General features: G+C 37.9%; 1 protein-coding gene across 1 annotated transcript in view; it reads left to right on the top strand.

The window, feature by feature from the left end:
- The window catches only part of LOC143211107 (acyl-CoA Delta-9 desaturase-like), a 256,986-nt gene that overhangs the window by 193,449 nt on the left and 40,468 nt on the right, over positions 1 to 23,069 (top strand). The window lies entirely within an intron of this gene.

Below are 23,069 nucleotides of genomic sequence, written 5' to 3'. Positions count from 1 at the left end.
CTCACCCACCCCTATTGCTTTACCACACGAGGCGTTGATTCGGTTCAATAATCCGAATGGTAACTGTTTCTGTTGGAACATTTAGTACCTTTCTCCTCCAATTCCGACAGGTTGTACCTCATATTGATGCCGCTGTTCGCGTTTATCATCCCGATGTGGGTACCTTGCTACTTCTTCGGCGAGAAACCATTAATTTCCTGGCATGCAACCGTTGCGAGATATACTATGGCCATGCACCTAGTCTGGTTGGTGAACTCTGCAGCTCATATATGGGGAATGAGGCCCTACGACAAGTGAGTATACTTTCTTTCGTAATCAAGTATTATATAGTTCAAACACATTACCATCATGTCACGTGAAAACAATTAATTGCACGTGACATTCTTAAAGTGTGAGCCAACAGATTTCCGAATACAGTAGTACTACAGGGTGTATAAAAAGTATAGGTCATTCGTCACAGCGATGACATCTGGGTCGCTGGACATTTGTAAAAGAAACTTGCCGCAAAATTGTTCATACCAAAGAATATTTTCGTTAAAGTTTGTTTTTACATCAGTACAAAATTTTACATCAACAAGAACAAAATTTAACATTTGTGTGTATACTTTACATTATTATTTAATAATGTGGGATTAGTATTCTTACGTATAGCGATGGGTATAAGGTATTCTTTCATATTTTGCAACTTCAAATCCATTAGTTTAACCATTACTTTTTATACACACTGTGCATACATACAGTGGGTGTATAAAGTGTTCGTACACCTTTCAAAAACGAATAACTTTTTCAAAATTCCACCCAACAGCTTGAGTTTTTGTGAGACGTTAGAAGGTTTAGTATATCAACTAATATATAAATAATATTTTTTTAATCGTCACGATTCTTAAATTTATTTTTATTTTTAAATTTAAATAGAGCCAATTTAGATAAATCCACATAGCTGTTTAGTTTAGGGCAGCGGTTTCCAACCTTTATGCTACTATGCGTCCCTAAACAAATTTTTTTTTCCGCGCCTCCCTATCATTTAATCGATATAAGAATATAGACACGTTTTGTATAATAATAACTTTATTACAGAAAAATACTGAAAACTACAATTAAAAGAATAATAACAAGGTTTTACTATAACAATACGAACATGCATATTTATTTTTATATTAAATTACTAATTAAAGTACATCTAATGCATCAAAATTTAATGCGAGTGTTATTCTTGTTTATTGGCACAAAGTTTACCAAATCTTGGGGGCAATGTGGAGGGTGCCACTCGTAACTCTTTTTCGACTAATAATCTGGTTCGATATTTGGTTTTCATTGCAGTCAGTGCCGAAAATCTCGTTTCGCATAAATAAGGCGTTACAAACGGTAGAAGCACATGCATTGCTTTGCAATACAAAGATTCATACTCTCCACTAAGTAAGATTCACCCAAAATTGAATTATGGTTTCATTTTGAAACTTTTGTTTCAGTGAGCTGTCGCATGATTCTATCAATTTTTCCTTTTCGCTGGTTGTCACCTCAAATTCGTCTTCTTGATTGTCGATAAATGGATTCTGTATACACAAAACCTTTGAGAAAACAAGGTCTTTGAAATAATTTGAAAAATGCAGCACTGAACCGTCCAAGTGTTCGATAAAAAGATTTTTGCTCGCTTCAATATTGTCTGTGTCCCAGAAATCTTTTGAAAGTAAAAACATTTCCAACTCATTCTTTTGTAATTTGATTTCTATTACTGCAGCTTTTTAATGAAAGCTTTTACTTTGTCTTTTTGAACAAGGGAATGCATTTGTGATCCCTGCATCGATTTATTTAAATCGCTGAATTTTCCACAAATTTCAACCGAATAGGCAAGTTTAACACTAAAATTATCGTTCGTTCACAAATGTGCCTCTTCATGGTGATTTTCTTCGAGAAAGGTTGCTATTTCTTCTTGGAGCTGAAACACCCTTTGAATCACTTTTGCACGAGATAGAAAGAGAACTTCGCAATAATACAGAAGTGAGGTATAATTAGCTCCCATATCAACATACAGCTTTGCAAACAGGCCAGGTCTCAAAGGATTGTTCTTAATGTAGTTTATAATTTTTATAACTTTCGTAAAAATGTTGTTCAGTTCCTCGCTCATATGTTTTGACACTATAGCTGCTCTGTGAAGCATACAGTGCGTCCAGATAGCATGTGGTGCTTTCTTTTTGACCAATGCTTGAAGACCTGCTTTGTGTCCGGACATTGATTGAGCTCCGTTAGTGCACAGTCCAATGCAATTATTCCACGTTATGTCATTTTCGTAAAAAACACTGTTTATTATCTTAAACATCTGAATGGATGTGGTCTTTCCAGGAATAGGTTTGCAAAATAATATATCTTCTAATATATTATTTTTCGCAACATATCGAACGTATGCTATTAAATAATGGGCATCTTTAGCTATATCAGTTGCCTCATCTACTTGAATTGAGAATGTCGAAGTACGTAACCTAGAAACTAATTGATCGCAAATATCTTTAGATATATCATTGATTCTTCTTCCGACTGTATTATCAGCAAGCGGAATTTGTTGCAACTGTTTTGCATACGATTCGCCGAACAGAAACGAAGCGTTTGCATAGGCGTCATTTTTAAAAACTTCAGCTCCGGATAATTTTTTAATAGGGCTCAAATGAATGTATAAAAATGTAAAAAAAGTAAAAATAAACATTACTTCACTGAATTTGTACTGTTACGTTACGATATGAAGTTTATTTATTTGTAGATATTATGGTATGAACATTTATTTTTTATTAAAAATTTTGGCGCCTCCCAGGTCGGAAACCGCTGGTTTAGGGCGCAACCGTACGCACAATCAACTGGACGTTGACAAAATACGAGTGTTCACTCCAAGGGTACTAACAAATGCCATCTGTTGCAGGGGCATATAAGCCCTTGCATTTCTGTTCTCGCGGGCTAGCCTGGTACTATCGTAAATAGTCACGAATCGTGTCTCGTCGCGCTGCATCTCTGAAAGTCAACTACCGGTGAGATCGGAATAAAGTTCCCCTCCGTATCAGAGTTATTAACTGTATAGATTCCGCGAATCCGGTGTAAAATCTATTAAGCAGTGATAAATGTTGCTCCGAGACCCCCGCATTGCCACTGCGTCAACACCGTGCATCCTTGTTAGGTAATATCTTCTTTCAATTCTTTCTATTCTAAATTCGAAATTTGTGTTCTTTAATAACACTGTCCAACATTAAATTTGTAATTCAATATACTGTTGGGTCCTTCTTATAGAGTTCTTTGCGCTGATTCCGAATATGTCCTTAATTTTTCTCCTATACGCACAGTTTTTGAGAAACATGGCTTTGAAAAAAACATTCTTCAACTTTAAACAAATATTGTGATGTTATTATAAAAGATATTGAATTGTTCTTTATAGCTAAAGATTCTGTAGACTTTCCCGAATACAGTGATATCCAATATTAATACATTATGATTGTTTAAACATGTTTAAATGGCGCTCGGGACGGAATACGGAGCGGCGGCGAACGATCGTTCTAGTGGTGAGCGACAGAACAATTCAATATCTTTTATAATAACATCACAATATTTGTTTAAAGTTGAAGAATGTTTTTTTCAAAGCCATGTTTCTCAAAAACTGTGCGTATAGGAGAAAAATTAAGGACAGATTCTGAATCAGCGCAAAGAACTCTATAAGAAGGACCCAACAATATATTGAAATCATAAAAAATGTTGAAATTTGTTGGACAGTGTAATTCGCAGAAAATTTATTAAACCCATAATTATTGTCCAATATCCTAATCGAGCAATTGAACGTTCCCACACGATAATTATACTTGTTACGAGGCCTACTGACAATCTCATCGACTCCCTGACTTCGCGTCAGGTTCGTCCATGCTGTCTATAATTCTAGCGTAGCTTAACTAATAAATTGAGACCATATTCGTAGGGTGTGTGTGTAACAACCCTTCGTCGGCCACTCGTAGCGCTCGCGGCCCTGGCCCGTAACATGATGCTGGAGCGATCGGAACAGGTGAAAATCCGATGGGGCCAAGTCTGATGAATACGCCGCGCCGGGTGTGGCAAAACTACTCAGCCCAACGAATCTGAAGCACCTACGGTCAATTTTGCTGTGTGGTCTGGCATTTTCATGCAGTAATATGACCGGCCTAGGTCCCTTGCTTGTGTAAGGCCGCTTGCGCTCAATTTCGTCAATTAAACGCTGTAGTTGGAGATTTTTTAAAAGACTGGAAATGTCTTGTTGGATAACTTCTAATGTATTTAGTAGCAAGCTCCGATTGCGTTTGGCAAGGATCTTCGTCCAGCAACTACTCAAAATCCTCGTCTTCAAATGTTTTTGGTCGTCTTGCTCTCTCGCCATCCTCGAGATCGAAATTTCCACTCCGATACCTTTAAAACCACTTCTTCACGGTAATGATGGATACGGCATTCACTCCCGATGCCTGACAAATCATCTCCTTAACCTCGGAACTGTTTTTTCTTCAATTCGAACGAGAAAAGCATACAGTGCCTAATATGAACGTTATTGCAACCCATTTTGCTCAATGTGTTCACAATGTATATTTTAAGGTTATGTTAATTTGATGATTCGGAAAAATAGTCTGCTAGGTTGGTCTTATATGATGCTAGACTTGGAAGGAAAACTTTTTCGTTCAAATATGCAGTACAGTTGTATTTATTCTCAGACCGAGAACTTATTTGTACAGGCTGTCACAAAATTATATGTCGTGGACATCATAGCACGATTCTACACCCCCGATTTAGTTGAAAATGACGTAAGAAACCCCTCGCAAAATTGACCTTGAACGTGAAAAACAAGGTGAAAAAAACAAAATTTAAGGATCTCTGATTGATCTATACCCTACCCTAAGGATCACAGATACTATTAAGGATTAAGATTTTTTAAATTTTTATACCAGTTTTCTTTTAAGATTTAAGACTTTTAATCTTCAAAAAAATTTGTTTTTTTTACCTTGTTTTTCTTGTTCAAGGTCAATTTTTCGGGGGGTTCCTTATGTCATTTTCGACTAAATCGGGGGTGTAGAATCGCGCTATGGTGTCGGCGACATATAATTTTATGACACCCTGTACATCTAATAAAAGCGATGATTTGACCCGCAGTGGTAGATTTAGTGTTAATCAGCACCAAACAAATGACATTTTCATTTGAATTGATCATTGTTATTCAAAAATGTCTAATTCGACGTGTTTTCTTAAAATTTCGCAGCTCAATCGGGCCAGCCGAAAACATCGGCGTCGCCGTTTGCGCTCTCGGCGAGGGCTGGCACAATTACCACCATGTGTTCCCATGGGACTATAAAGCAGCCGAGTTGGGAAACTACAGGATGAACTTCACCACGGCTTTCATAGACTTCTTCGGGAAAATAGGCTGGGCGTACGACATGAAAATCGTTCCTTCCACGGTTGTACAGAAACGGGCAAGTCGTACCGGTGATGGGTCGATGTAAGTATTTCAATGAATTCAGAAAATTTCATTTCTCTTCGAATGTCATACATTAGAAACGTAAACTGTATTGTACATAAGCTTCTATGTAAAATATTTGACATAAGCTTCTTCGTTAACAGATACGGCCAGGCGCAGAAAGATGTTCACAGTCACGACGGTATGTTGTGGGGTTGGGGAGACAAGGACATGGAGTCGGAGGAGATCAAGGAAGTGGAGATCATAAACAAATCCAATTAATGTAATCGTGTTCTAGGGATTTCGCGAGAATGTTGGAATGAGTTGTCGCGGTAGGGGACGGGTACCGATAGAAAAGTGATCAATCGATCACAACGTAAATTGATACTTATTTCACACATTTATTAATATTTATAACACACACGCCCGTCAGTTGATCCTTTGAAGAATATTTCGATTATATCGAATCTGTATCAACAGTTCCCGCGAAGAAAAAATGATTGGGTTCCTCCTCGGACCAGAAAATTTTTTTTATTCAATGGTATTAGAAAATTCCTCGAATCAACGCCTAGTTCCTCTGACACGTTTAAGATCGAGAAAAAAGTGAAAACGTGATTCGAGCGTTATTTGTTTAAGAAAAAAAAAATGGCGATAGATTTATTTGATATTCGGATCGAAGTTGCACTGGGCAGCTTTCAACACGCGGAATTAAATTAATCGGTGGCCTTTTCGAGTTATCGTTTCGAGCGAAAACAATTGTATTATTGTTTAAAAATATAGTAGTATATAAAAGTATAGTAGTTTATTAATTAATTGTCTAATTTTGCTCGGCGAACGACGAGCGTTTACCGAGACCCGATCATAATGCGACTCCGGTGATGTTGAAAGGGGCTTGAAATTACCGCTGATATGTATGTAGGATTTCCCTATTTTATATTATTTCGGTGGCGATCGAGTTAGCTAATCGATCTACGCGGGCGGGGAAGCAATAAAAGGATTGACTCTTACGATAACTGTTTAATAATATAATGAAGAAATAAAAAAGGTAGAACAAAGATTCAATGACAACTTTACAAGGCGACGACCGGCGAGAGACTGCCGTTCTCGCTTCTTCCACGCCTTTTTCAACCGTCTTCGCCTATCGTTTGTTTCGACAAACGGCAGGCGAATTCATCTGTTAAACTTTTTCGTGGAACGCGCGTTCCGCTTGCTTTCGGCGGGACGCGCGTTTCGCCTGTTTCTCGCGGGACGCGCGTTTCGCTTGTTTCTCGCGAGAATTTACACCTCCCACACTCGGCCATCCTGCAAATCTTCGGACCCCGAAGATGTACCCAGATACGGCTTCATATAATCGGCCGCGGTCGACGTTATTCTCGGCCCTTCAGTTTCGCCAATTCGCACGACTTCGTATCGATCATTCCGTTTAACTTTTACAACTTTGTACGGCCCTAAAAATTTCGGTTTAATTTTTAGTCCAGTTCCAAACTGCGTCCTTTGGATCGCTACTAAATCCCCTTCTTTATATTTAATCGCTTCTTTACATTTTCGGTTATGGCCGCGACGATTTTCCTCCTGAATCTTAACAATATTTTCGGTTGCCGCGCGCCTCAAACTATCACGGTTCGCATCGAACATCTCAACTGTTTCTTGTTCGATAAGTGAAAGAATTCTCACATCCTCTTTTTGTCGCATCTTGACACCAAAAAGTATCTCGAATGGAGTCATACCCACCGCGCGCTGAAAACTGCTATTTAAACATCGTTGCAACCGGTCGACGTGTTTGTACCAATGGTCGGGGTTATCTAGCGAGAGTTTTGTCAACACCGGAATAATGGTACGGTTAACGCGCTCAACTTGTCCATTCGCGCGTGGTACACCCGTTGTAGTCGTAAGATGTTCGATGGACTCCGACGCACAATACTCTTTGAAATCTTTCGCAGTAAACGCGGTTCCCTTATCAGAAATAATACGCTTCGGGTTTCCGAAAATTTTTTGTTGCGCGACCAACCTACTTAGTACTTCCGCTGTATTTGTCGTCTTCTGTGAAGTATGGAATACTATTGTCGACGTCTTTAATTGTGAATTTTATCACTTCGTTTCTCGAGGTTGTATTTCTCCTCGGTGTGCGATACTTTTTATCTTCTTCCATTGCACTTTCCATGTTTTCGTCGGAATCGTCGTCTGTTTCCTCGTCTTCGGATTCTTCTTCCTCCTCTTCTGTTCCAAGGCGTAGGTGATTTTTCAGTCTCACACGCATCTCGTTCTTGTTGCCTATATCTGCTAGTTGCAACTCTCTTAATTTTTCTCGCAACTCCTTAACCTTCATTGCGTCTATCGTCTCTTCTGATAATCCTTCGTTCGTCTTATCCTTAATCTTCGTTCCACTTCCGTTCAACGTATCCAAATTGTTCTCTGTACCTCCATTCATCTTGGTGATCTTCTGATTACAACGTAGTGTCGCTCGACGATTGTTAACACTTCTTTCGGCTAGTGGCCAACTTACACACTACCGTACAACTGAATAAATCGCGAATCGACACTTTCCACTTCTCTTTCAACTGCACCTCGTAACCGAATCGTCCCGATCACACTCGCTTTAATTGCCCACGCAACCACCGGACTGGACGAGCCCCCAAATGTAGGATTTCCCTATTTTATATTATTTCGGTGGCGATCGAGTTAGCTAATCGATCTACGCGGGCGGGGAAGCAATAAAAGGATCGACTCTTACGATAACTGTTTAATAATATAATGAAGAAATAAAAAAGGTAGAACAAAGATTCAATGACAACTTTACAAGGCGACGACCGGCGAGAGACTGCCGTTCTCGCTTCTTCCACGCCTTTTTCAACCGTCTTCGCCTATCGTTTGTTTCGACAAACGGCAGGCGAATTCATCTGTTAAACTTTTTCGTGGAACGCGCGTTCCGCTTGCTTTCGGCGGGACGCGCGTTTCGCCTGTTTCTCGCGGGACGCGCGTTTCGCTTGTTTCTCGCGAGAATTTACACCTCCCACATGTATACTATGGATGCGGTATTGCCATAAGCCAGCTGCACAGCCTTTTGTTCCGAATTGATCGTAGAATACAATGCCAGCGCCGCCAAGGAGTGCCCGGTGCACTGTGTTCCCCGTACTCCTCTTCACCTCCGTGATCTTCTATACTTTGCCATGTGTTCGAGTCCCTGTACGTGGCGCTGCTTTCAATCGAGTTGATTGGACGCCATGGACACCATGGTGTTCGAATTCGTCCAATCAATTCGATTGAAAACAGCGCCACCTAAAGGGACGCGAACACATGGCAAAGTATCGAGGATCACGGAGGTGAAGAGGAGTATGCGGGCGATACAGTACACCGGGCACTCCTTGGCGGCGCTAGCATTGTATTCTACGTTCAATTCGGGAACTGGCCAGAACCCGAATACCGCATCCATAGTATACAGGGTGTCCCAAAATTCGTGAAAATCCCGAAAGGGGGTGGTTCCTGAGAGCATTTCAAGCGACATTTTCCTTTGCAAAAATGTTATCCGCGGCTTTGTTTAGGAGTTATTAACGAAAAACACGGACCAATCAGAGCGCGACCTAGACGCGAGTTGCCACAGTCGGCCAATAGACATTTGGGGCGCCGGGCTGACTGTGACAACTCGCATCTAGGTCGCGCTCTGATTGGTCCGTGTTTTTCGTTAATAACTCCTAAACAAAGCCGCGGATAACATTTTTGCAAAGGAAAATGTCGCTTGAAATGGTCTCAGGAATCACCCCCTTTCGGGATTTTCACGAATTTTGGGACACCCTGTATATCAGGCATGGCCAGAAATAGCACATGTTCTAGTGATTCTCAAGGAATACCCCCAGTTCTCCCGGCCGCGCCCCGGTCTTAATCCCCTTGCCGCCGTAGTTGCTCCGAGCCTTATAGCCGCCACGGGGAGCGAGACGCGCGGCCTGGAGAAGTGGGGGTATTCCACGGGTATATATATATATATATATATATATATATATATATATATATATGTATATATATGTATATATATATCAGTGGAAATTACATAATCGCGTCGGTAGTTGCTCCGAGCACTGTGGCCGCCACGGGAAGCGAGACGCGTGGCCGAGAGAAGTGGGGGTATTCCACTGGTATTCCTTGGGAACTCTTCCGAGCGAACACAAAAGTGCGCATGCCTGATGTTGAACCATTGTAACCAAAGCACTATAAACCCTATATCGATTATTCGACTAATCTTTTGAGTATCGAAGGAACCACGTTGCGTTTGTAATCGTTGCAATCGTAAATGTTGACGATAGTCGAGTTGGAATCGTGTGAATGTATCTTGGTCGTTGTTCGGTAAGCAGAATAATACACTTTGTAATCGGAAAATTAATTTCTTCCGGAAAGATGTTAAATGTACGCTGACACTCTCAACAATTGGGCTTGTATAAACACTATTCTTACTTTAGTTTGATTGAATAAATTATTATTGTTGTTATCTACATCTGAGTTACGAAGTTAATTGTGCACCATCAAAAATCTGCATGGAGTGCTCAGAAAAATTCTAGGTATTCAATTAACGTGAGTGATCGGACAGAGAGAGAAATATGTTGTCCAAGATCAATTTAAAATATGACTTTTGATACCCATCATTTATCTACTGTTCAATTGGACTGCAGATTCTTACGCGAATTTGCATCTTTGCAGATAACTCTTATGGTACCCGAGCACCATTTTCCATATTTACTTCAGTAATTTGTAATGTTCCTGTAAAAATATTCCAAAACCGTTCTGGGTCAGTGTTGGGCAATAAATAAATTTACCAGAACGGTTTTGGAATATTTTTACAGGAACATTACAAATTACTGAAGTAAATATGGAAAATGGTGCTCGGGTACCATAAGAGTTATCTGCAAAGATGCAAATTCGCGTAAGAATTTAAATAAATAATTATTTAAATAATGATTTAAATAACAAGTTATTTGTTATTTGGATATTCAAATAAAACGCAAAAATAATTATTTATTATTTGAGCAAGTCTATAAATGAATTTATTTAAAATAATAAAGATAATTGTTACTTACAAATGCAATTTGCAATTATGATTTGTATTGACAAATAATAAATTACATTGTGTATTTTCATTCATTAATCCGCCCTCCGGACGAGCCCGACCACTGGCGGTATAGAAAACCTAGAAAAGGTTGCTGTAGCACACTGATGCCAGAATGAGGTTGAAACCAACCTCATTTCCCCCTCCAGGGTCTCCACCTTTATCCCCTTCCACTATCCTATTCCGCCCGTTCAGTCCCTATCGCGCACGCGCAACGTGTCTTCCATTCGCCTCACTCTAACTCACTCTATTCTCGTCGCGCAGTCGCGCAACGTGTCACATATTACTCTGCTCATCAGAGAGGGGGTACTTGTATTCCCCCCCGATTCTTTTTCGATTACCACTGTCTGGTAACACTGCTATAGCAGAGAAAAAGTGCGCACGGATCAGCTCCGAATCGGTCGATTATCTGTCCAACACCAAATTTGATTTCAATATACTGTTGGGTTCTTCTTATAGAGTTTTTTGCGCTGATTCCGAATCTGGTTTTAATTTTTTTCCTATACGTCCAGTTTTTGAGAAAATGGAGTTTTAAAAAAAGACATATTTTTCAACTTTAAACAAATATTGCGATGTTATTATAAAAGATATTGAATTGTTGTTTACAGCAAACGATTCTGTAGACTTTCCCGAATACAGTGATATCCAATATTAATACATTATGATTGTTTAAACATGTTTAAACAATGATTAAAGACGGAGATGCACCACATTTGCACCAATTTTTGCGAATATTTTCGAATTTATCTCAAAAAATAAGAGTCCAGCGAAAAATTGAACTATACCACGCGAAAGAGCAGACTTTTATCTTGAGAAACCCCCCTGTGAAGTTTGCATGGTCGACGTTTTTACCGAACCAGAAAGCAAAATATCTTCGCCCGACATGCGTTGACGCCAGTGGTGCTCTTCCACTAGCGCGGTCGTTCGTCGGGATACGGCGCGGCGCGCTGCGGTGAAACGGCGCGTGGCTATAAGCGCGCAATTATGTCAGCTTACTTAAATGTAATATTTTATTAAATGTTATATTATTGTTATTTATTATTAACTTCTCGATTTTATAGGGAAGTTATTGTAATGACCCCGAAAATCGAAAATCGATTTTTTAGCAGATCTACACGTTTCAAGGTCATTGCAGACATATTAGACTATTTTCAGCAAAATGTTCGTATGTATGTGTGTGTGTGTGTGTGTGTGCGTGTGTGTGTGTGTGTGTGTGAGTGTGTGTGTGTGTGTGTGCGTGTGCGTGCGTGCGTATGGCCGTTTCTATGTAATCAAATTTTTCGTTAACGTTTTCAGAAAAAGTAACAACGCGATCAGGATTATGAATGATGCAATCGATGTGCCCCGCTGTAACTTAGAGCTGATTAGATTTTGGTCCATTTTGGTCAAGTAGTTTTTTAGTTTTTTTAGTTTTTTTCGAAAGAAGTTCATTCAACAATGTAATTTATACGAGAGAACGGAAAGTTTCCACCGAAGAAACAAACGTAATTACACAAAAAAATTTTTTTCGATTTTTTTAAAATTTAAAAAAAAAAATTTCTTTTACATTTTTTTTTGTACCTTACGATGATGTTTCCGCTTACAATAATCGAAAATTATCCCAATGCAAGAGTGAGTTAATCATCTCTACAGCCGAGAATACATTTTCGAAGAATATCGATGAAAGTACAAAAAAAATGTATATTACACTCTTTAAAAACACAATCAGTTCAAAACGAATTATTAACTGAGATTAAATTGAAAATTAATATAAACTATATGATAATTATTAATAACATTGATGTTGAAAACGGATTGGTTAATGGAGCACACATGCGGAATATTAAAATTTATTACTTTCCAAGAAAATACTAAAATTCCGTCTATATTTTGGTTAGATTTTCAATTGGCCAGAGTAGGAGTGAAAGTACGAACTCGTTATCGTGATTATATAAAAAATGCCAATATTGATCATTTAGCACCAATAATAAAAATATCGAATCAAGTAAATATGTCGAGTAAGGAAAAATATCAAATCACACGTAGTCAATTTCCAGTGGTTCCTGCTGAAGCGATTACGATTCATAAAAGTCAGGGACAAACATACGAGAAAGTATGTTTGGATTTTAAAAAATCAGAAAGGCGAACTTTACAAATTTTGTATGTAGCACTGAGCAGAGTTTCAAAATTGAGCGCGGTTTATATATCTTGGGACAATTTAAATTAACAGTATCGAAGAAAACCAAGATCAATACTGCAAACCCGGATAATGAGGAGTTGTATCGTTTGCGAAAAACTAATTAAGACAATTTATTTTGCAACATTAGTATGCTATAACAAGGAACCAAGCGAGCAACGAGCCTACGATGTTGGTTTAATGCGACGCCATATAGCAAACATTTTGATAAGTAGAAAACTATTGAATTTCCCTGAAAACGTATAATCTTCTTAAAACGTACACTTAATAATGATAATAATATGCTGCAACTAACGAATCGGGAAGTTCTTTGTGTGGCTCGTGGAGAGTCACACACCAAATAACATCCGTACCACTAACCCTCTCGCGAGCTCGCAAAGCGAGCGAGCTACGACAACCCTACTTGCGAAGCTCGCGAAGCGAGCGAGCAACAACACCCCTCTAGTTTATTATTATATTTATTCTGTATAAATTATTTTATGTATTTTTTAATGTTGGTCTCTCGTTTATAGTATATTTAATACAAAAAATACCTTTTGTAACAAAAAAATAATTTATTCACACACTACACTATTACACTATTTACAATGCTAATATATATATGTACACTATTCAGATATAATACACTGTATCGATTTAATATGGAGCAAACTATTTTAATTATGTATTTAAGTCAATAAAAATAGTCCCGTTTATATTGTGTTTGGACTTATTTTACTCGGAAGAATCTCGAGTGTTCATTGGCACTATAATTACAATACATAGATAAGACGATAATTACTGAAAATAAAATTTTTCAGTCACCGCATTGCAGACTTTCCTTACATTGTATGTATTCCGTTGTCCGTGGACCGTCATTTATTTCAAAATATCGTGTTGGTTCTTAAGAAAACTGATGCCAGAGTTCAGTTTCGGCTTTGTGTTTGTTGAAATCAGTCGTGTCAAGCATTTCAAATCTGCATTGCTACGTATAAAACTTCATAAAAAACATTTATAGTTATTTATAGTATTTTAGTTGTTGTGTATATAATATATGTATTTTAGTAGTGTATTATATCTTAATAGTGTACATATATTTTAGCATTGTAAGTAGTGTAATAGTGTAGTGTGTGAATAAATTATCTTTTTGTTACAAAAGGTATTTTTTGTATTAAATATACTATAAACGAGAGACTAACATTAAAAAATACATAAAATAATTTATACAGAATAAATCTACTAATAAATAATAAATAACAATAGTATAACACATTTAATAAAATATTACATTTAAGTAAGCTGACATAATTGCGCGCTTATAGCCACGCGCCGTTTCACCGCAGCGCGCCGCGCCGTATCCCGACGAACGACCGCGCTAGTGGAAGAGCACCACTGGCGTCAACGCATGTCGGGCGAAGATATTTTGCTTTCTGGTTCGGTAAAAACGTCGACCATGCAAACTTCACAGGGGGGTTTCTCAAGATAAAAGTCTGCTCTTTCGCGTGGTATAGTTCAATTTTTCGCTGGACCCTTATTTTTTGAGATAAATTCGAAAATATTCGCAAAAATTGGTGCAAATGTGGTGCATCTCCGTCTTTAATCATTGTGTAAACATGTTTAAACAATCATAATGTATTAATATTGGATATCACTGTATTCGGGAAAGTCTACAGAATCGTTTGCTGTAAACAACAATTCAATATCTTTTATAATAACATCACAATATTTGTTTAAAGTTGAAAAATATGTCTTTTTTTAAAACTCCATTTTCTCAAAAACTGGACGTATAGGAAAAAAATTAAAACCACATTCGGAATCAGCGCAAAAAACTCTATAAGAAGGACCCAACAGTATATTGAAATCACAAAAAAAGTTGAAATTTGTTGGACAGTGTTATTTACAACCACCGCGCGCCGACAACTTCAACTCCGACATATGGACAACACGTACGACAAACCCAAGCAAATTGGTACAAAAAATAGTGGTATTTACGTAAATATTATACATACGGGTAATCAGGATATTAATTTCGCCACGTGTTCATTGTGTAGGGACAAGAACTAAGCGAGACTCACTTATTAAATTAATAACTGGGAATATATTTGAGTAGTATATATAGGCGGGTTCTAAGCCACTTTTCACTTCACGGGAGAGCGGTACCGCCACTTCACGGGAGAGCGGTACCGCCGAGCGGTATTGCACGAGCATATATTACGTCATATTTTTAATGGAATTATTGCATCATGTTTTTGGGGGAGGGGGAGGGGGGGAAATACAGCCCATATCTTGAAAGATGGGGGAGGGGGGGGGCAGTTTCCAGGTATTGCATTCAAGACCAGTTTCCTGGTATTGCCTGGTGAGGGGGAGGGGGAGGGGTGATCCCTGGGAACGTGTCCGAACGTGTTTATGTTTTCACGTCTCTACATGCAAGACTGTTTATGTCTGTCATCGCCATCCAGCTATCGTAAAACATTCATTTGAACGGAGTTCAATGAACGTCTTGTTTAATTTCATAAATATATACAACGGTCCCCTCTGAAAGATTTATGTAAGGGGGCCAGTCAATAATTTTTCTCAACATCGATTTGTCGAGGACCAACGGTTTTTCTCACGTGCGGAGATTTCGATGAACGTATAATCTCAGAAGTTCAATGAACGTCTTGTTTAATTTCATAAATATATACAACGGTCCCCTCTGAAAGATTTATGTAAGGGGACCATACAGCCAGTCAATAATTTTTCTTAACATCGATTTGTCGAGGACCAACGGTTTTTCTCACGTGCGGAGATTTCGATGAACGTATAATCTCAGGAGTTCGTCTTGTTTAATTTCGTAAATATACAACGGTCCCCTCTGAAAGATCTTCTTATGGATGTAATGCAAGATGTAAGAGGACCGTGTCACTGTTTCTGTCTGCCATCGCCATACAGCCAGCTATCGTAAACATTCATTAAAAGTAGCATTTCAAATAATTTCATACATCTTTTTATCGTAGTTGGTTGGGGATGGTAAGAATGAATGAACAGGACGCGATGGAACGCGAAGTCTTCGCAAACGTTCCATTAATGATTAACTGCTGGAGCTTCGAAATGAAATACGGAATCAAAACTGTATGAATACTGAAAAAATGTAAACTGAGTTTCTCTTGAGATATATTTCTGTCAATTCTTCATCTCCGCTCTCTGTCTCTATCTCCCTGGTTATTACAATTTATGGATAGACCGTATGGTGATTATTAACTTCATCAATCGATTGAATCAGTCTTCGATTTTTCGATGATTTCTTCTTTTAATCATACACATTAATCAATCTTGACTAAAATTTTAATCGATTAATGCCCAACTCTGGGGTATTTGGCCGAAAATCTAGAAAGAAGTCAATTTCTAAATTTTTCCGTTTGTCATGGAATTTTTTCTATCCAACGTAGCTAAAGGTCGCTTGTAGTATACTTCATTGAAAGCCAAGAGATTTTACGCCACGCTTTCTGAAACAGCATCCGCTCATTGGCAATTTTCAAGGGTTTTGAGGAAAATTGTGTAAATTCTTGTATTACAGAAGTTTTTCAGTTAGGTGTACAGAGCACTTTCGCACAGATTTCATTTTGTTATCATTTAAATTAGTATAGTTATTAATATTTGTGAACATAATCAATCATGCTGTAAATTTTTTACGATTATAAAGTTTATCGACGATTTTGTTATCGAGCGGAGATTTCGACGAACGTCTAATCTCACGAGTTCGATGAACGTCTTGTTTAATTTCGTAAATATACAACGGTCCCCTCTGAAAGATCTTCTTATCGATGTAATGCAAGATGTAAGAGGACCGTGTCGCTGTTTCTGTCTGCCATCGCCATACAGTCAGCTATCGTAAACGCTCATTAAGAGTAGCATTTCAAATCATTTCTTCCATCTTTTTATTGTAGTTGGTGGGGATGGTAAGAATGAATGAACAGGACGCGATGGAACGCGAAGTCTTCGTGAACGTTCCATCGTTGCAAGCGTTTGTCATGTTGAGATTCAAAGATCAACCATTTTTCCATACGTGACGGTTTTCGCGTACTGCCCGTTGGACTTGTTGCGTGTGTGTGGAATATTATATGGAGATATTTTTTACATTAGTGGGTAGGGGTATCCATTATAAATTGCTCGTAACAGTCGTCGTATGAAGTTATACCATAAGAAAAAACGTCGACAATCAGGATCGCTATACGAAGTTACATCGCGTGTGTGTTTTTATCATCCGACCAGCCAACTTCGCGCATCCCCCTTTCTTCAACGGTAAGTACAATAAAAAAAAATTAATAAACGATGTAAAATCTAGTGGAAAAAATTGTGGAAAAAAAATTTATATGCAAAGAGTTAGCCATGTGATCGATGTTTGTCATGACGGCTCGTTCGAACTCTTCGAATTTCGCTTGGGGAAGAACGTTGTTTATCCGACGCTGACAAAAAGTCTGCATGGTATGTCAGTAATTTCATACACGGGATTCCATTTAAAGATTTCGGCTATGAAAAATATCAACAGCACGATATATTCGAAGTAATTCAAAATTTTGTGCGCGATTATGCGAATCCTGTCGTAGCGTACAAAGGTGGATGTTTCGAGAGAGAGACATCCTTCGAAAAATGAAAATAAACTCGATAAATTTGGAAGATTTCAACTGTCCGAAATACGATGTACTAGTTCGCGATCCCGTGTATGAAATTGCTGATGACGAACCGTGTCGACTTCACTGTTGGCAACCGACAAAAAACGTCACATACCATTGCAGTCTGCGCGAAGTGCGAACATTTCGAGCATGGGTTAACAATTATAAAAACACGTAAAGTATCAGTTATAAAGACGCGACTTTGAATTTTTTCCACGTCAAAACCACAAACACCTCTTTTTACGTTTTTTTTATTTTTTTCACACAGTGTTTCACAATGATTGCAAAATTGGAGATTGATTCTGGGCGAAGCGCGGTATGGACGTCTGAGGATTCGTCAAAGAATCGTCGCTCGAAGGTAAATAAATTTTCAAAGAAAAAATATCCCAAAGTATATAACATGATATATAACTGTCTATCTGTCTGTTCGCAGGAAACAAAAATAATGAAGACAAATGACAAGAAATTCGCTGCAATAATTATATTTTAATTATTTTTTAATACTTGTATATTTGTATAATTAAAGAGTAGATAAGAGTAACTTTTCACTAATGTAAAAAATATCTCGCTGTATAGGGAGGGGGCGATATTATTACTGTAATTGTTTTCTTTTTAATAAATACGAGTTAATTGTATGAGTAGGAGGACGAGGCGGAGGAGGAGGAGGATTCGTTTTAAATAAAAAATAAGATCTTTCTTATAATTTTTTTATTTGATAAATTATGAAACAGCTAACGAATGAACAGTGCGAGGCACTTATCAACGCAGCGCATTGCAACATTTGTGAAAAACCATGTGAGGAAAAGGATATACGGGTGCGCGATCATTGTCATCTAACAGGACGATATAGAGGCCCCACGCATCAAGATTGCAATTTAAATTACAAAAATTCGTTTTGCATTCCCATAGTTTTCCACAATTTATCCGGGTACGATTCACATTTCATTATCGAAGAAATAGCTAATGCGTTTGAAGGTAGTGTCAACGTATTACCAATAACTAAAGAAAAGTATATTTCATTTACAAAAATGTTGAAGATTAGCAATCAGATTCGCGTAATTGTATTAAATTACGATTCATCGATTCGTACAAAAATGTTTGAACACAAGTCTCGACAAATTAGCATCTTTCCTCGACACAAACAAATTGACAATTTTACGCGTTCCGAATTTCAAAATCTTTCCATAGAAAATTTCATGTTGTTGACGCGAAAGGGTGTCTCTTTCCATACGAATATCTCGATTGCGTAGATAAATTAGACGATCTTTGTTTGCGAGTCATTTTACAGTTCGTTGACAGGCGAAACCGTATCCGAACGTGATTATTAGACTGCGGATCTTTATGAAAAATAAAAATTGTCTTCATAAATTGCACAACATAGGAGCCAAATAGAAATATAATTTTTTCTCTAATGATATTAATTAGCTGAAACGAGTACATTGATATTTTTAAATCCTGTTAACCTGTCCACTGCTTTAAATTGCACATACTCATTTTTGCCATAAATGTATAAAATCCGCAGTCTAGTGATTATGTGCATGCCGAGAATGTGTGGAAGCGTTTCAACACAAAAACTTTGGGTGAATACAGCGATCTGTATTTGAAAGCTGATGTTTTGTTACTGGCTGATGTTTTTGAAAATTTTCATAAAAACTTGCATTAAGAGCTACAGTTTAGATCCACCATATTATTACACTTTACCAGGTTTCACGTGGGATGCTATGCTAAAACATATAAAATTAGGTTTGAATTATTAACACAGTGGGCCGGATCGAGAAATTTAGTGACATTTCACGATAGAGTCGACTCTCTCTCTCTCTCTCTCTCTCTCTCTCTCTCTCTCTCTCTCTCTCTCTCTTTCTCATATCGATTTCTAATAAATTTATATTGCCTCCTAAATGTCCATCAACATCGAAGCTGAAAAAATTAATGTTCGTTCACAAAAACTGTAGTTAATATAAATTCACAAAGATAGACATTTTGGGATGCAGTATTTTTCAGCCAAAAAATTGCTTCTTTTCATCGAGGTGTCCTGATTACCCTATTTAATATTTATTCTGGGTCTTTTGTGTAAATGAAAAACAGTCCTTTGCGGTAACAATTAACGCCGTTAGTTGAGGATGGTTGCTCGCAATGTATTAAAAATTAATATTTAATGAAATGAATAAAATCTATATACTTTCTTAGGATTTGCAAGGTGTATTTTTTCATTAGACCTTCCTCTACATTTCCCCACAAAAAAATCATATCCGAACCGATCCGATCTTGGAAATTATGATTGTTTAAAGTTATCGGGGACGTCTCACCTGACGCATAGCAACTCACATACATTAAATACCATCCAAATATGAATATTTTTGCAGTTGCATTAAAAGTTCGTACCTACCTAAAACAAGTATGTAATTTTTAACAATAATATAGTTAATCTATTAATTTTATTGTTAAAAACATAACGAACGGTAATAATATAACTGGACTAAGAGTTTCATAGTTTTCCTTAGTGAGTATCACTGTTTTTGGGTAAGTATATCTGTCAATTTATCTATGCAGATAAAGCAGTATGTTAATTAGATTACATTTTATATCTGACAATATTTGTTGAATATAATAATTTTAATCTCAGTTTTTATGCATGCAGATATCCAGAAGCTGCAGATTTAATAATTAATTAAACTAAACAAATGGACCAAAAGTTTACCTGTGAACATCAATTTAGAAACGTTTTGCTAAGATTAATTGGCTTATCTTTTATATTTGTTATATTTTTGTTCATATTTTCATCTTTTATAAACACATTACACATACATGAAATAATACGAAATAACAAAGGTTGTAATATATAGAATGAACATGATCTTAAAACAATTAAATTGAAAAAATTATTTATAATTATTATAAAAAATATCTTTTGACACGCTTGTGAGGCGTTTTTACCTCCTCGAATTTATATTTTACGTATTCTATAAAACATTACATGTATGAAATGTAAATATAAAATACATGTTTAGTAAGAGTAAAAAATAGTTTGGGAGATTATACTTAAACAATTTTATTTTAATACAAAAAATCAATGAAAATTAATTAACAATTATTGTTTAACAAAATAGAAAAAATTTTATTTGTTAACAGTTAAGATTGACTATTTTTTAAATGAATTTTAGTGCAAATTTCATCCCGATATCTCTTATGGTTCTAGAGTTATAACAAAATGTCACTAAATTTCTCGATCCAGCCCACTGTGAGTCACCATGACTCCGCGAATACATAGGATTAAATACCCTGTTTAGAACAAATGCCACTAACGTTCTTGAAAAGAAATTTTGTACAAATTGATGAACAACGCGGTATTCGGTAAAACTATGGAAAAATGTTCGGAATCATGTAGACGTAAACCTCGTGACACGTTGGGGATGGGCTACATGGTGCAGAGGCAATGATCGCGAAACCAAATTTTCCATAAACGCTATGCATTTTCCGAAAACTTTTTTTCAAGAAACCAATCTATGTGGATATGTGCATATTAGATATATCCAAAACCTGCTTGTACGGATTTGATCATGAGTACATGGTTCCTCGATATGGTAAAACCTGTAAGGTAATGTACACAGACACCGACAGCATAATTTATCATATTATGTGTGAGGTCATTTATGAAACCATGAGACGCGATATTAACTGTTTCGACACAAGTGATTATCGATAGAGAATAAGTATAATTTCCTACTTGTAAATAAAAAGGTTCCCGGCTTGATGAAAGACGAGAACAATGGGATGATAATGATGAAATTTGTCGGACTGAGAGCAAAAATGTACACATTGCGTGTAGATGGAAAATCTGATACAAAAAAAAGCAAAAGGTGTAAAGTCTAACGTTGTAAGGACAACAATATCGTTTGATGATTACATGGGATGTTTGCAAGATGAAATTGCTATGAGTCGTACACAGACATCCATACGATCGAAATTGCACAAAGTGTTCGACGATCGGCTGGAGAACTTCGGAATAAGCTTCCAGGACAATATTAAGAAATTACGTGTAAAAGAAACGCGTCGACCAATCTTGAGAGAGAGATCCATGTATATGATGTTCAACCGTCATATTGCATACTGTACATGCGCTATAGCTGTACCTGTACATGCGCTATACCTGTACCTGTACCTGTCTGTAGCTGTTCCCGTACCTGTCTGTAGCTGTTCCTGTACCTGTTCATACCTGTCTGTAGCTGTTCCTGTACCTGTTCATACCTGTCTGTAGCTGTTCCTGTACCTGTCCATACCTGTCTGTAGCTGTTCATGTACCTGTCCATACCTGTCTGTAGCTGTTCATGTACCTGTCTATACCTGTCTGTAGCTGTTCCTGTACCTGTCTATACCTGTCTGTAGCTGTTCCTGTACCTGTCCATACCTGTCTGTAGCTGTTCATGTACCTGTCCATACCTGTCTGTAGCTGTTCCTGAACCTGTCTGTACCTGTCTATAGCTGTCTGTAACTGTACCTGTATCTGTTCCTGTACCCGTCTGTACCTGTCTGTACTTGTCTGTAGCTGTACCCGTACCTGTTCCTGTACCTGTCTGTACCTGTCTATAGCTGTCTATAGCTGTACCTGTACCTGTACCTGTATTATCGATATAAAGTAGCATCCATCGAGTCATATCAAGTTACCATAAAATCATCAACCTTGAGTCGGTTCCCCTTATCTTTATCTTTTCAAATGCATGTAGGATCGTGTCCGAACGGAAACACGTTCGAACTTCGCTCAACACGTGTGGTCCACAACCGCTTGTGGTGACGTCACTTCCCGCGAGGTGATGTGGAAGTTACATCCTCGTACCCCCCCCCCCCTAAAAATAAAAAAAAAGAAACCAAAAGGGGGGGGGGTACGAGGATGTAACTTCCACATCACCTCGCGGGAAGTGACGTCACCACAAGCGGTTGTGGACCACACGTGTTGAGCGAAGTTCGAACGTGTTTCCGTTCGGACACGATCCTACATGCATTTGAAAAGATAAAGATAAGGGGAACCGACTCAAGGTTGATGATTTTATGGTAACTTGATATGACTCGATGGATGCTACTTTATATCGATAATACAGGTACAGGTACAGGTACAGCTATAGACAGCTATAGACAGGTACAGACAGGTACAGGAACAGGTACGGGTACAGCTACAGACAAGTACAGACAGGTACAAACGGGTACAGGAACAGATACAGGTACAGTTACAGACAGCTATAGACAGGTACAGACAGGTTCAGGAACAGCTACAGACAGGTATGGACAGGTACATGAACAGCTACAGACAGGTATGGACAGGTACAGGAACAGCTACAGACAGGTATAGACAGGTACAGGAACAGCTACAGACAGGTATAGACAGGTACATGAACAGCTACAGACAGGTATGGACAGGTACATGAACAGCTACAGACAGGTATGGACAGGTACAGGAACAGCTACAGACAGGTATGAACAGGTACAGGAACAGCTACAGACAGGTATGAACAGGTACAGGAACAGCTACAGACAGGTACGGGAACAGCTACAGACAGGTACAGGTACAGGTATAGCGCATGTACAGGTACAGCTATAGCGCATGTACAGTATGCAATATGACGGTTGAACATCATATACATGGATCTCTCTCTCAAGATTGGTCGACGCGTTTCTTTTACACGTAATTTCTTAATATTGTCCTGGAAGCTTATTCCGAAGTTCTCCAGCCGATCGTCG

This window comes from Lasioglossum baleicum, chromosome 8 (genome assembly GCF_051020765.1).
Source record: "Lasioglossum baleicum chromosome 8, iyLasBale1, whole genome shotgun sequence".
In the NCBI taxonomy this organism is placed as follows: Eukaryota; Metazoa; Arthropoda; class Insecta; order Hymenoptera; family Halictidae; genus Lasioglossum; species Lasioglossum baleicum.
Note: the sequence above shows the minus strand (reverse complement) of the source record. Positions and strands in the feature narration are given on the sequence as shown.